General features: G+C 36.8%; 1 protein-coding gene across 6 annotated transcripts in view; it reads right to left on the bottom strand.

Moving 5' to 3' along the window:
* The window catches only part of LOC131425966 (cadherin-86C), a 517779-nt gene that overhangs the window by 112652 nt on the left and 389238 nt on the right, over nt 1-15889 (bottom strand). The window contains exon 1 of one of the 6 annotated variants that reach the window (XM_058588304.1): nt 13171-13180. The exons of the other annotated variants lie outside the window; for them this stretch is intronic. The gene's annotated coding sequence lies outside the window, so the exon portion shown is untranslated. Of the gene's footprint in view, nt 1-13170; nt 13181-15889 lie in introns of those variants that run through there. 6 annotated transcript variants of the gene reach the window in all.

Here is a 15889-nt window from a genome sequence, read left to right as displayed (position 1 = left end):
AAGTTTTGATGTGCCCTTTACGCGAATGTTCGTAGTTGCAAGAGTGAAAAATCCGACGTGATTCGGCAATCCTGGAAAGTATACTTTCAATGCGGTGACGAATGTTTTGATGTGCTCTTTACGCGAAAGTTTGCTGTTGCAAGAGTGAAAAACCCGACGTGATTCGGCAATCCTGGAAAGTATATAAATTTACTTCCAATGCGGTGACAAGTGTTTGATGTGCTCTTTACGCGAAAGTTTGCTGTTGCAAGAGTGAAAAATCCGACGTAATTCGGCAATCCTGGAAAGTATATAAATTTACTTCCAACGCGGTGACAAGTGTTTGATGTGCTCTTTACGCGAAAGTTCGTAGTTGCAAGAGTGAAAAATCCGACGTGATTCGGCAATCCTGGAAAGTATACTTCCAATGCGGTGACAAGTGTTTGATGTGCTCTTTACGCGAAAGTTCGTAGTTGCAAGAGTGAAATTCAACCAGCAAACAGCTGGTGAAGGATATTCAACCGGCAAACGGCTGGTGAATTCAACCAGCAAACGGCTGGCAAAAAATAGGGTCGGCAGCGGATAGTGAAGAAAATTCAACCCGCAAACAGCTGGTGAAGGATATTCAACCGGCAAACGGCTGGTGAAGGATATTCAACCGGCAAACGGCTGGTGAATTCAACCAGCAAACGGCCTGCGAAAAATAGGATCGGCAGCGGGTAGTGAATAAAATTCAACCGGCAAACGGCTGGTGAAGGATATTCAACCGAGATACGGCTGGAGAATTCAACCGGCAAACGGCTGGAGATATTCGACCGACAAAAACGACGGGTGATAAATTAAATAGAGGTATGTGTTTACATTAAAGTATCTAAGCTAGGAAGCCAGGTTTCGTTCGAATCTCAATTCGAAAGCTAGAAGAAAAAAAAAAATATCAGTTTTTCCTTTTTGTAATAATATTGAAAAAGTAGAGATTAACCTTCGTAAGGTAACTGCTCTACTAAAATGACGCATCCATTTGTAGTCAATAAGAACGGGCATTGCAGATTGTGCAATGAACCCGACAATAAAGAAGATTTAGTGGCATGTGACGAATGTGACCGTTGGTTTCATTTGTCATGTGCTAAACTACTTAGAAGACCGGGAAAATCTGAACGATGGTTATGTATTAAATGCAAAACCATCGAATCAGAAATTCTTAGCTTAAAAAAAAGAGACTCTTCTCCCCATTCAGGGTTTGAAGAAATGTTGAGAATCCAAAGGGATTCAATGAAAAATTTGGTGGATTCAATTAAAGAAATCAAAATTGAACCACAAGAGAATAATGTCCTGAGTATTCTCAAAAGGCAATCCTTGATGGAGCTGCCGTATTTCGATGGCTCATACAAGGTATGGCCTCGTTTTAAAGCCACATTCGAAGAAACTACAAAAGAAGGTGGTTTCTCTCAATTAGAAAATTTGAATCGTCTCCAAAAATATTTGAAAGGAGACGCCTTAAAATTAGTGAGTACCTTGCTCATTGATAAAGGCAATGCAGAGCTGATAATGAAAAAATTAAATCTGCGATTCGGAAGTCCAGAAATTATCTATTCCAATCTACTAAGTGATGTCCTTACTCAAAGGAATCCGAAGTTTGAATTACCTCAAACTGTCATAGACTTTATAACGTCTATTGACCGATTGGTTAATAATATGATTGTAATAAAACACGAAGAATATTTGAACGATCCAAGATTGATTCGTGATTTAGTGGCCAAGTTGCCAAGTAATCTGCATCAACAATGGTTGAAATACATTGCTGATATAAAAGATTTAAGTGATGATAATATTTTCATCCCTAATTTAAAAGATTTCAACGATTGGTTGAAACCCCATGAAAGATTGGCGACAATGCTACTCTCTGAAAAAAGTGAGAAGCCAATACGTAATGAACGAATACTCGTTCATGAAAAGAAAACAAATAATAGCGAAATTTCGCGGGTTAAAAGAGCTGTTCTATGTTTTGTATGTAAAGACAAACATAGAACAGTTGATTGTTCCAAATTTAAGGGGATGGACATTCATCAGAGATACACCTTGGTGAACAAACACGGATTATGTTACGCTTGTTGTACGTATAACAATCATAAAGCAAGCGAATGTAAATTGTTCAAAAAATGTGGCACGAATGAATGTCAAAAAAGACATCATTCATTACTACACAAGAACTTGAATAATGACGCCATGAATATGGACCGAGTTAATCTTCATACGAAGGCAAAAGATTCAATTTTATACCAAATTATTCCAGTTACTTTAGAAAACAAGAATAATAAGGTTCACACTTTCGCCTTTATTGATCCTGGATCATCGGTAAGCCTAATTCGGGACGATATAAGGACAAAATTAAAAATTAAAGGGAGAAATAACCCATTAACCCTTTCGTGGACAAACGGGGAATTACAACAAGAAATGGGAAGTGTAGAAATATCTGTGAAAATATCAGGGAAAGATAAGAAACCATACATCCTCAAACATATCAGGAGTGTATCGGAATTAAGTCTTCCTTCACAGTCGCTCAAGGTTCAGGAACTAAAACAAAGATATCCTTACATCAGTGATATTGATTTGCAGGCTTACAATAATGCTACTCCGACGTTACTATTAGGTTTGCCACATTCATACCTAATAGTTTCAGATGAAATTAAAACCGGTAAATTCAATGAGCCAGTTGCACAAAAGAGCAAGCTTGGTTGGATTTTATCAGGACGGGTACTGGGTAAACCAAATCGTAACAATCATGTTATGATGAATAAAGAAATTATCACAGTAGAATCTATTAACAGAAAAATGGAAGAATACTTTAGCACAGAAGCATTCGGAGTGATGGTGCCGAAGAAGACATTAGTGTCAAAGGAAACTAGTAGAGCTAGCTCCATCATGAATGACACAATAAAATATAAAGAAGGAAGCTATGAAATTGGCTTACTTTGGAAGGATGACAATGTCCAATTCCCAAACAGTTTTAATGCTGCCCTAAAAAGGTTACAGTATCAAGAGAAAAAGATGCTCAAGAATTCTGAGTTAAAAAATTGGTACATAAACAAAATAGAAGAATATGTACAAAAAGGTTATGCGCGAAAGCTTACGCTGTCAGAGGCAGGCGAGTATAATCCAAAAATTTTTTATCTGCCTCACTTTACAGTAGTGAATCAAAATAAATTACCAATAAAACCTAGATTGGTGTTTGACGCGGCTGCGAAGGTAAACGGAGAATCATTGAACACAAAATTATTGTCCGGGCCTGATGCAACTGCTTCCTTGTTAGGAATACTAATAAGGTTTAGAGAAGGTATTTTTGCTATAACCGGTGATATACAAGAAATGTTTCACCAAGTAAGAATACGAAAAGAGGATCAAAACGCTCAAAGGTTTTTATTTAGAACAGACTTTGAAGCTGATCCCCATATATACGTTATGCAAGTAATGACATTTGGGGCTACTTGCTCACCAGCATGTGCGCAATTTGTAAAAAATACAAACGCACGAATTTTTCAAGAGACAAAACCAGATGCTGTTAGAGAAATAGAAAAGAATCACTATGTGGATGACTATCTCGATAGCTTCGAGAGTGTTGAAGCAGCATCAAAGGTGATAAATGAGGTCATTGAAATCCATAGACATGGGCATTTCAATATAGGCAGCTTTATTTCAAATTCGAAAAGGCTGCTGGAAAATATTCCGAAAGAAAATAGATCAGACGATAAAACAAAGTTGCTCGGAAATGATGAAGAATCATATGAGAAAGTGTTAGGAGTATTTTGTGAAACCGATACCGACTATCTTAGATACAAGGTCAAAATTCCTAAAGAACAAGAATTTACTAAACGTCAATTACTTTCGCAAAGTATGAGCGTTTATGACCCCTTAGGTCTACTGTCAAACATTACCGTCCAATCACGAGTTTTAATACAAGAACTTTGGAAAACCGGAATAGGATGGGACGAACCAGTTCCAGTTGAAATCAAGGAAAACTGGCAAAATTGGTTAACAAGACTCGAAAAGGTAAAATCATTAAGAATACCGCGTTCTTACTGTCAGTTGCCGAATCCCACTGAGCAGGAGCTAGCAGCTTCTATTGAAAGACAATGTGATAACGCTATTCTTGAAATTCAAGCAATCGCGCGTCAGAAAAGAAGCAGAGGAATACTCGGATTCCTTAAAGATCTCCTTTTTGGGGGCGACGATGTGGAAGAAGAATTGAAATCGTTGCGAATTCATGAGGAACAGAAACTTCATGAAATTTCTCAAACGATGAAAATTCTAAACGAAAAGGCAAAGGTTATGGGCAACGATCTGAATCAAAGGATATACCATTTGAATACAGGCATGATATCCTTAAAAGAACGGTATTCTATCACGCAGATTGAAGTATTCTCCAGGAAACTTCTTGAAGCAACGATGTTAGCATCTCAGTTAGCTGAAGGAATAATTCAAAAATATCGTTCAATTCGTCAAGATCCTTTGAATAAAAACGAATTGGAGGAAGTGTTCAACAGTATTAAGAAAAAACTACCTGCGGGTTATACAATCCTGCGGGACCCACTTGCTATTAAATTCGGAGTAAAACTTTGCAATAACTCCATAAATATTTTAATGGAGAATGTAATAATAAATAAGGATAACTTTGAAGTATTCAAAGTTATACCAGTTCCAAGTAATGGAAGCGTGATTGAAGTAGATAATCCAATAATCGCTATCAACCATTTGGAAGAATTCTTTTATATTAATGAAAACTTGATTCAATTTAACGAGAGCCACTATCTGGTAAATCAACCTATACTGACAAAAACAGTTGACTGCGTTGCGGCTGCCATCCTTCATAAGGTTACAAAAGAAAAATGTTTGTCGAAAAAGCTAAATGAAACTTATATTCAGCTAATACCAATGAACAATCAAAATACGGTTGTTTATATAACAAACGAACCAAGGAACATAATTGTCCATTGTGATAATGTGATTATAAATCCTCCGTACAAGGTTGCTATGGTGGAATTAACTTCCGATTGTAAAATTTTGGCAAAAAAGCAGGTTTGGTATGCACAAATTACAGGCGTAAACTATAGAACTAAATCATTCTTTAAATCTATCGATCAGTTACCTTACGAAATTGAAGTTAATCAAAAGAAATTAGTTAAAAGTAACATGACGTTACCTAAAAATCCGTATGAAGAAGTAAATATCATAGATGAAAGGGTTTCAGAAAACCGTCCATATGAAAAACATTTATATGCTTTAGGAGGAGCGACTAGTACGATCATAATTACGTTAATCATTATATTCTGTTACATATATTTTCGAAGAAATAGAAGACAGAGTAGCAATAGTAATAATCAACAAAACATGTTAGAAATGCCACAGTCACTTATAAGTATGCTACAAATGAGGAGATCTAATCTAAATGAAGAATCAATCATGTAACAATTGAGTTAAATCGGTAAATCACCACGCGGATGATTTACGGGCCCCGGAATGTCGCGGACGCTCGAATTAATTTTAAAATTTATGGAAGATTTCTTCTGACGAGACGGCCGTAAGTAGAATCGTAAAATCAGGCCGATCCTAGAATAATAGGCTGAGTTATAAAATTTGTATAATGTTTTGTTAGGATGTAGCGTCTAGACAAAATCGGCGCACAGTATAGACAGGAAATAAATATATTATTTCTTTTGCATCTCCTCTGAATGGGAAAACCCATATCAATTGGTCTATTGAGACGCGCAAAGATAAAGGTAAATCAGCAGGTAAAATTAGCATATTTGTCTGTCCCTTTTGAGGTTTGAAGTGTAGTAATAGAATAAGAAAAGTGTACATATAGATGTAAGATGGAAATAATAAAGTAGTCTGTTTTTAGTTAGGAAACAACTCGTGTTTCTTTTTGACGATAAGAAAGAAATCCCTTCGTTTGGAAGGAGCTCGTTTTCCACAAGGGAAAACGAGAGTTAAAAAAATATAAAAAAATCCCTACTTCGTGTAGGAAGAAATTTTCAGTTGGAAAATTTAAAACTGGTTTCTTAGATATATTTTTTCTTATTTACAATCTTTTCATATTTTTGTCGTGAATACGACTTACTTTACTATGGGGTGCCTTTTCAAAATTTACCCTCTGAGAGAGTGATAAATTTTTGATCGTGAATATCTCTTGTTGTATCTAACGAATCAACATAATTTTTGCTACATGCCATCGGAAATATGATCACAATTTTATGATAAAATATTCAGTTGTGTTACATAATCTCAAATAATTCGAAACTAAACTTTTCTTAAATGTTTGGTATAAACGAGTATCAAAAAGGATAATTCATAAGGCGCGTTTGCCTTTCTCGTATTTTTGAAGCTCATAGCTCAGTGATCTCTGAAAGGATTTACCTATATAATCTAACTACCCATAGAATCGAATTTTTTCAACGTGTATAGCAAAAGCATTGAAGTATTTTAATAGCACACTACTGAAAACCCTGTCTCCAATGTCAACACAAAAGCGAACAAAATATCTGCTGCTGTACAACAAATCGTTCGAGAAAATATTCCGAACAGTGTTTAATATCGTAGTGAGTTTCAAAATTTGCTCCTTCTGAAAGGCAGGAATGAATCCCGTATAGCATCCGGACAGTTTCTTTCAATGAAATGTAAATCCGAAATGAAATATCGAAATTAAAATTCTATACGCTGCTATTTTTATAGCCGTCAGGACCGCATATTAGTGAAAAAGCTACAAATCGAAATCACGTAAAAAAAGAAATCTCTTAACAAAAATTGGATCAGTTTGGATTCTATCGCCACTGCGAGCACATGTGTTTTGTGTCGTTTGCAAAGCTAGTTTCGCTTCCGACAAGAGCGATTACGTCACACCTGCCAGTCATTTGCATTGGTGAAAAAATAACGAAAAGAGGACAACACTGGGGAGCATCACAGAAAATCAGCCGTTCTAATGGCTCTAAAAGTTTTCTAAAGAACTATTAGGATTTCTTCTTCGCAAATCGAAGGGAAATAACCTCAGTTTAGTGCAAATCTAGAGCAGTTTGGTTAGATTGGTGTACTTTTCGCTGTGTGAATATCACAGTAATCGAGAATTTTCGGAGTGTTAAGGAACATGTCAGTTGTTTTCGTATTCACGACATCCAGTTATGTCTCTGACATTACCCACCCGCCTTTTTCCTTACTAAAAATCGTGCCAGACTAAACTCTGTCGATTATTCGGGGAACATTTGATCTTTTATTTTTCTACGGGTTAAACGCTACGTTTACGACGGGTACGTGAAGTTTATAACCGTGCAGATAATTTATTTCTTCAACCGTGCTTAACTAGGACGGATGTAAATATAATGTAAACGGCAAGTTTGTTCGATTGATGATGATGAAGCAGGGTGGCCAGTGAATTGCCGATTTCATTTTCCCGTGTTGCGAGATAAATTGGCTAGAATCGCCTCTTTCTAGTTATTTTTTAACACAAGAAATACCAATCCTAACAAAAAGTTCGAGCTGTCACAGCTCAGCTATTTTTCATCGAATTTTAATAATTTCATGAAGTTCGTAGAATGATTCAACAATTTTATAACTGACGATTGATTAAGAAAAACCAATGAAAATTTGATGTTTTCCGTTTCAGGTGTTTTTTCACGCGCACAATATGCCCTATTTGCTTCCCTATTCTATTTCCTTTGGCCAAGGTCGAATATAGAATATTAAGAACTTCAAAATTACCGAGTAATGACGTTCAACCGGTTTTCGAAATTTGTTCACTATTGGAAAGGTACTGCTTCCAGAAATAAGATTCATTGATACAAACGAAAAATAGGGTTGTCTATCAAAAAATATAATGGATACTGTAGACAGATGACCTAAGAAAAGTTCAGACTTTTTACAATGATCACAATATCTCGAAATTCAAAAAAAAATTTGGATATAACACTAGATCTCGACGTTTCAGGCGATTCTAAGACATTTGGTATAGAAGAATAAATGTTCGAGTTCGGAAATTTCATGTTAACCCATTTTTGATGGTTACGATTTCAATGCGTTGATGAGCAAATATATCAAACGATAGCTGCAAGAACGGACTAGATATCGATCTATTTTTCCTAATATGATTCTAAATGCTAAGCACGAGAGAAGTAATCAGAACAACATTCAGAAAGTGCGAGTTATTCATGATGAACTTTCCGTTGGTTTTTAACCAATTTTATTTCCAAACAACCCAACTAATTTTTCTTCTCTAGGAAATCCTTCTACGATTGATCTAGTTCTAGAAGATCAATGTCACATTTCATTACTCAAACTGACTTCAGGATTGCAAATTAAGCAATGCCTTATTCAACTAGTTATATATTTCACCACCTTAGAATCCTCATATCGGAAGCAATGTGAAACATGAAATTGCTTTGAGAAATATTGATACAGCCATACATTGTTTAAATCATTACATTATTAAAGTTAGGAGTGTATCAGTACCAAAATCTCAAACTAAATTCAATTCTCCTTCATCTACATCAATATCAACGTTCTTGTGATCCTACTATGGAATAGTTGAGGACCTTTAAAAGAAATTTAAACATAAATTCATTGAACAAATCAAACCATATTCTACATAGGAATACTGGTCATCAGAAACAAGTTTCAGCTCTTAGGGAAGAAAATCATACACTTCCTGCAAACAATGGATAAGATCAACTTTGCTTATTGGGCGTTGGAATTCTATGTCAACTTATGAAGTCTAAATTCTCAAACTAGATAAGCAAAGTCAAAGTCTTGGCATTACATTCCTTTCGTGGAATTTGGCCTTTCTGTTTCATCAGACTTCGCAGCCGATTCTTAGCGTACAGAATCATTGCATGGCTAGTACTATGGATCCTACTGACACTAAGAATCCTTCCAGGTCAACATTTTCAAACTAGATTATTATATTTCATCGTTGTTTGTCAATCGGAATGACTGAAAGCTGGTTGATATTTTCAGTGGGACGCAGATTATTTGTTTGTTTTCTGGAAGCTAGTTTGAAAACGTTTACGATTACGAGAATATATTTGTTATTTTTATGGATGTACAATGAAGAATTCTTTCTAAAAAAATGAGTTTTAATATTATTTTCCTCTACCAGAAGATGACATAGCTTAATTCAATTTTATGATTACCCTTTTCAAAGTCATGGCTTCTTCTCCCGCTTTCAAAAAAAAAATAAATAAATAAAACACATGACAAAACATGTCTATTCAGAAGCTTCGATGATACAATTTCCATGGCAACGAATATATCCATATACATATACGTTTCGCGAAATTTTACTTGACCGAAAATCGTTTCGGCGAAAGTCGTTTCGATGAAACTGGTTTCATGTTTTACCGAAAGTCGTTTCACCAAAAGTCGTTCCACCAAAAGTCGTTTCATCAAAAGCCGTTTCGCTAAAAACGGTTTCGTTGAAAGTTGTTTCACTAAAAGTCGTTTCGTTGAAAGCCGTTTCACCGAAAGTCGTTTCGATGGAACTTGTTTTTCCTAAAAATGTTTTACCGAAAGTCGTTTCACCAAAAGTCGTTCCACCAAAAGTCGTTTCATCAAAAGCCGTTTCGCTAAAAACGGTTTCGTTGAAAGTTGTTTCACTAAAAGTCGTTTCGTTGAAAGCCGTTGCACCGAAAGTCGTTTCGATGGAACTTGTTTTTCCTAAAAATGTTTTACCGAAAGTCGTTTCTCCAAAAGTCCTTTCATCAAAAGCCGTTTCGCTAAAAACGGTTTTGTTGAAAGTTGTTTCACTAAAAGTGTTGCGTTGAGAGTCGTTTCACCGAAAGTCGTTTCGATGGAACTTCTTTTTCCTAAAAATGTTTTACCGAAAGTCGTTTCACCAAAAGTCGTTTCGCTAAAAACGGTTTCGTTGAAAGTTGTTTCACTAAAAGCCGTTGCGTTGAGAGTCGTTTCACCGAAAGTCGTTTCGATGGAACTTCTTTTTCCTAAAAATGTTTTACCAAAAGTCGTTTCATCAAAAGCCGTTTCGCTAAAAACGGTTTCGTTAAAAGTCGTTTCGCGGAAAGTCATTTCGCCGAAAGTCGTTTCGCCGAAAGTTGTTTCGCCGAAAGTCGTTTCGCCGAAAGTCGTTTCGCCGAAAATCGTTCCGCTGAAAGCCGTTTCACCGAAAGTCGTTTCGATGAAACTTGTTTTTCCTAAAAATGTTTCACCGAAAATTGTTTCGTTGAAAGTTGTTTCACTGAAAGTCGTTTCGTTGAAAGTCGTTTCGCCCGAAAGTCGTTTCACCGAAAGTCGTTTCGCTGAAAGCCTTTTCACCGAAAGTCGTTTCACCAAAAGTCGTTTCGGCAAAAATCGTTTCGCTGAAAATGGTTTCGTCGAAAGTTATTTCGTTGGAAGTCGTTTCACAAAAAGTCGCTTCACCAAAAGTCGTTTCGCCGAAAGTCGTTTCGTTGAAAATCGTTTCGGTGAAAGACTTTTCGTCGAAAGTCGTTTCGTCGATAGACGTTTCGCCGAAAGTCCTTTCGCCGAAAATCGTTTAACCGAAAATTGTTTCATCAAAAGCCGTTTCGTTGAAAGTCGTTTCGTTGATAGCCGTTTCACCGAAAGTCGTTTCACCAAAAGTCGTTTCGGCAAAAATCGTTTCGCTGAAAATGGTTTCGTTGAAAATTGTTTCGTTGGAAGTCGTTTCGCCAAAAGTCGCTTCACCGAAAGTCGTTAGGCCCAAAAGTCGTTTCGTTGGAAATTGTTTCGGTGAAAGACTTTTCGTCGAAAGTCATTTCGCCGAAAGTCGTTTTACCGAAAGCCGTTCGACCGAGAGTCGTTTCACCGAAAGCCGTTCCACCGAGAGTCGTTTCGCTGAAAATCGTTCCGCTCAAACTCGTTTCGCTGATACTCGTTTCGCCGAAAAACGTGCCGCCGAAAGTCGTTTCGCTAAAAGTCGTTTCATCGAAAGTCATTTCACCAAAAACCGTTCCGCCAAAAGTCGTTTCGCTGAAAGTTGTTCCGCTGAAACTCGTTTCGTCGAAATGCGTTTCGACAAATAAACTTTTCTCAATTGTTTTAATCAATTCCAATACGATACTAAGACAACCCGATCAGATGGTAATAACAGAATTATAACAACGGGATTAATTTATTTCAGAAATATTTTGTAACAAAATTTTGAAATATTTTTGGCTGGTAAGCTGTTAAAATAACAAAAATCATAACAAAAAAGACTCTAGCAGGAACAAAATCGTAACAGATTTTGGAACGTTTGAATCGCAATTATTATTGAATTTGACATACCTACAGAAGTCCGAAAGTAGAAATTTATAACAATAGTTGTTAAAAATTAGATAGCAAATTTAACACAGAAAAACTATATCACAGTTAACTTTTAGCATCGTTCCAATCCAAAATTGTTGAATGATTTTTTTATTAAATGAATAATTTATTTAGTGATCTAGTTTCTTCTTTGAGTTCTTTAAAATTATGATAATTATATTTCGATATGAAGCAACGGAAAAATTCATTCTTTAAATAAATGAACTTTATCATGAGTCTTGCTAATGAAAATAACACATCATAACTGATTTTGTTATTATTTTGTTATCATAAGATTTAACTTTCAACTGTTTTCATTTGTTAAATATCTTAAAATAACAGAAATTGTTATACATATCAACTGTTGAGATACTTGTGTTATGATTTTGTTATGTGCATATGATCGGGAAGGACCCTTTCGGCGGAATATTATTCGAGGAAATCACCCTGACACGAGTCAGATATTCGATCCGTATGACATGAATAGAATATAAGGAAATAACGTGACATGAAGCAATTACCAGGTGCATTTCAAATTAAATTTCTTTTTGCAAATAAAGCTATAACTTTTTTATGCCAAGTATTTTCCAACGCCCTCTTAGAATTTGCGAATCCACGCTTTTTTGTCTTGTGCTGGCAAAGCAATGCATGGCGCATGTGCTCAAAATTTGGTTCGTCTGCCAATTGGAAGAACTGGTGAGAATACACGTCAACGACAATTCGCACCGCGAAATTAAATGACACATAACGTAGAATGCCATCTGTTGGAGGAAACAGGAAATATTCTACAGCTGCAAAGAAAAAGATTATATCATGATCTGGGACGGTGGTTCAGAAGGTAAGGTTCTGGTGCAGAACCGAAGCATTCGTTTCGAAAAACGTCATCATAACCTTAAATATAAGAAAAATATGGCACAACAACAGATGAAAGCGTTCTCAATAGGGAGACTTTAATTGCCAACTATTTATCGATATTGAAATGTTTGAAAAATGAGCAAAAATTTTCCTAATCCTCAATTATGTAAATAATTTCTTCATTGTACAAAAATAAAGTTAAACAATATCAATTTCGCTAATTTTTTGATTTGGGAAGTACAAAATTGCACACAACTCAACAAATTCCGAATCTAAACTCGATACACATCTTTATTCGAATTGAAAACTATATGAGCCTCGCCTCTAGATCCAGGACGTTGATCCGCCGAGTCGGGCAAGTTCAACGCCATTCGACATTTCGCTTCCATCCGGCCTGAGGCCGCTCGCTGATAAAGTGATAAATATAACACGAACCTCCGATCGATCGAAGTCTATCCTAGTGCCCGTCACCGCGATAAAAGTGTAAAACTAGGAGGGAAGACCTGACTGCGGACTCCGGACCCAGGGACGGTATGGACGCTGGTCATCCGCTGGTGCTTCTCGGGTGGTGTAATTACCGTCCGGTTCTGTACCATTTTTTTATCCCTTTCCCATCCTGGTTCCTGCCGGCATTCACATTACAGTACTGTTTCGATAGGCAGAGATCGATCACATCAGCGTCCCGATATCGGGAACTCTACCTACTATAAAGTACCATAATTATACTATAATCAATTATCAATAAACAAGTTCTGAACGCCCCGAGCCAAAACTGTCGTGTACCGAAGCGAGCTAAAGTTCAGGGAACGTTCCGACTTACGATCGTTGCAGTTGGTGTTGAGCGATTGGCGGTGAGTGCGAGACCCATTAGGCGGGTTCCCCCTCCCCCCTTACGGTTGTCCATGGTCTGTTTACAAAAGTAACACCTCGCCAGGGGTCACACGATGAATCGATTCGATTGGTTCGCGTAATGAACACTTGTCATTTGCTAGAATCAAACGACATTTGTTATCTAGCTCATGCCAGTTCCACACTTACTTAACAGGCTCGTAACTCCCGGGGATGTCGAGAATGGCTTACCTGCGAACAAAGAAAAACAAGAGAGAGAGAGAAAAAAAAACCAATTAACACAAATGGCACTGCGAAATCAACGCGACGACTCCTTAACTATAGGTCATATAGCAAAATTAATCGCTCCCATTACATCTATCTAGAACTGACTTGCGAAATCACAATCCGACTGACTGACTCGCGAGGCGCAGCGCTCGCAGCCCGGTTCGTAGAAGTAGGCGGCTGAAGGATTAAAACAATTGAATTGAATTATCGGCTAGTAACTGATTACCATTTAACTGCCAGATGCTGTTAGCGGTGTCGAAGTGACATTGGGAGGAAATTGCTTACAGACTGTGGCTGTGTGGTCTTTTCCGACACCAGGCCAGGGCAGGCAGCCGCCTGAGCAGACTCCCTCCTGGGAACGCGATCGAAGTAGGCGACGTTGTTTCCTGGATTCGATTTCAGATGTCATTACGAGCAGGGTTGCCACATATACAGATTAAACGTAAAAACGTGGAAACTATGAAAACTTGAAATTTTCAAAAAATTCTTACTCAAAAACAAAAAAAATAACGCATCGCAAATTTCTAGAAACGTTATGTGTTTTTTCGATTTTCTTTAAACATCTTTTATGAAATTTATAACTTTTGAACCATTTGACTGATTCGGCTAATTTGTGGATATTCTGTCAAGAAATGTCTGCAGTTTTTCGGAAAAGTATGTGAATATTACAAAGTTGGAGTTTTGTGTTTTAGAACATCATTTGTATACCCTTTTAACGGTTTTCATGGTAGGTAGACAAATAGGAATATGTAATTTTATATTTTTACCTTTTTGCCTTTCTCATATAGAAAGGTTATGCAATCGCTGTGCAAACCGAATTTTGAACCGAGGCCCGGAGGGCCGAGTGTCATATACCATTCGACTCAGTTCGTCGAGTACGCAAAATGTCTGTGTGTGTGTATGTGTGTGTGTATGTGTGTGTGTATGTGTGTGTGTATGTGCGTATGTGGGTATGTAACGTTTTTTTGCACTAACTTTTCTCGGAGATGGCTGAACCGATTTTCACAAACTTAGATTCAAATGAAAGGTCTTGTGGTCCCATACAAAATTCCTGAATATTATTTGGATCCGACTTCCGGTTCGGGAATTATGGGGTAAAATGTGCAAAAAATTGTGAAAATAAGTGCACTAACTTTTCTCAGAGATGGATGAACCGATTTTCACAAACTTGGGTTCAAATGAAAGGTCTGGTAGTCCCATACAAAATTCCTGAATATTATTTGGATCCGACTTCCGGTTCCGGAGTTATGGGGTAAAACGTGCAAAAAAATGAAAATATGTTTTCTAGCTTTTCTCATAGATGGCGCGACCGATTTTCATAAACTTAGGTTCAAATGAAAGGTCTGGTAGTCCCATACAAAATTCCTGAATATTATTTGGATCCGACTTCCGGTTCCGGAGTTATGGGGTAAAACGTGCAAAAAAATGAAAATATGTTTTCTAGCTTTTCTCATAGATGGCGCGACCGATTTTCATAAACTTAGGTTCAAATGAAAGGTCCTGTGGTCCCATACGTAATTCCTGAATTTCATGCGGATCCGACTTCCGGATCCGGAAATATAGGGTAAAGTGTGTTAAAAATTGTATACCATCACTGAAAAGGACGAAAAACCGTAAAAAGTTTTCTAAATCGACCTCAAATCTTCTCCAATTAATAATTTTTAATCAGCAGACGGTCAAACAAACCGATTTCGGTTATTGTTTTTAGGAATCGAAGGAAATTATTTTGAAGATTATAACAGTATTATATATGATGGTATGATTTATATGAGAAAGGCATCATTACACCACTAGGTGGATTAAAACAGGTTTTTTATTTATATAAAAAATAGGTATGGAATTCGCTCGAACTTTAGAAAAATTTTCCGGAGGGCCGAATGTCATATACCAATCGATTCAGCTCGACGAACTGAGCAAATGCCCGTGTGTGTGTGTCTGTATGTGTGTTGTCAACAAAGAGGCCAAGATCTCAGAGATGGCTGGACCAATTTTGATCAAACTAGTCGCAAATGAAAGGTCTCCCCGTCACCCAGAACGCTATTAAATGGTTTTGAGATAGGATGTTTACTTTTTGAGTTATTCAAAGTTTTATGTCAAAATTTTCAATATCGGCCACAACTAACTTTGAAAACAGAATATATTTTTAGATTCAGATTCCGCACGATAATAGCTATCCAACAAGCCATTGATTGTCAAAATCCGTCCATTTTTAACAGAGATATCGATATTTTTGTGTAAACGACTTTTCGCCTCATTCCAGTAGTAGGAGTTTTACGCGTTTGATGATAAAGCGCTGTCTCGAAGACAAATGAAACACTATTTTTTATATTGTTATTGTTTCTATATACCAAAAAGACTGTGTACAGCATCTTTTTTCATGGCACTTTGCTTCGGACCGATTTTAGCACGGTTCGTTTTTGGCAACATAATCGTTCGAGTATGACATGTAAACTAGATGATGACAACATTTTCTAGTTGAAAGTAATATCATAATTATTTTGATTTAAACTACTTACAGTAATTAATGCTGGAAGAACATTATTCCCATATACCATTCGATTCGACTCAGTTCGTCGAAATCAGCAAATGAGTGTGTGACAAATAATTTCACTCAGTTTTCTTGGAGATGACTCAACCGTTT

Source organism: Malaya genurostris, chromosome 1 (genome assembly GCF_030247185.1).
Source record: "Malaya genurostris strain Urasoe2022 chromosome 1, Malgen_1.1, whole genome shotgun sequence".
Classification (NCBI taxonomy): Eukaryota; Metazoa; Arthropoda; class Insecta; order Diptera; family Culicidae; genus Malaya; species Malaya genurostris.
Note: the sequence above shows the minus strand (reverse complement) of the source record. Positions and strands in the feature narration are given on the sequence as shown.